The sequence below is a fragment of the Myotis davidii genome, unplaced genomic scaffold, assembly GCF_000327345.1.
Source record: "Myotis davidii unplaced genomic scaffold, ASM32734v1 scaffold609, whole genome shotgun sequence".
NCBI classification, from domain to species: domain Eukaryota; kingdom Metazoa; phylum Chordata; class Mammalia; order Chiroptera; family Vespertilionidae; genus Myotis; species Myotis davidii.
This window is the reverse complement of record NW_006300164.1, coordinates 1,591,539-1,591,885: the sequence shown is the minus strand read 5'-3', so window position 1 is coordinate 1,591,885 and position 347 is coordinate 1,591,539. Positions and strand designations below refer to the sequence as shown.

At 66.3% G+C, this 347-nt stretch overlaps 1 protein-coding gene across 1 annotated transcript in view; it reads left to right on the top strand.

Moving 5' to 3' along the window:
- The window catches only part of SEC16A (SEC16 homolog A, endoplasmic reticulum export factor), a 51,984-nt gene that overhangs the window by 1,285 nt on the left and 50,352 nt on the right, over positions 1-347 (top strand).

Genomic DNA, 347 nt, shown 5'->3' with positions numbered 1-347 from the left:
CCGGGACCCACGGAGCCGCCTTGCTGTTGGCCGGTCATTTCGTGGCGAGGGGACCAAGATGTCGCAACGGAGGCCGCCCGCGCGAGCGCTCGCGTTTCCTGCCCGGGGTTAGAGGTCATGTGTGGACCAGCTTCGCCCTTTTCGCGGTGAAAGTAGGACAGTACGGAGCCGGGACACCTCCAGCCGTTTCAAGCCCGTGGTTGCCGCTTCCCTTTGGCCCGGCTTGGAGATTGGGCAGGAGTCGCCGGCGATTTTGTGCTCAGTACCTAGGACGGCAGGTGTCAGCCGGAGAGGTGTCCCCGTCCGCTCCGATCCCCGACATGGCAGGAGGCCGCCCGAGCCAGAGG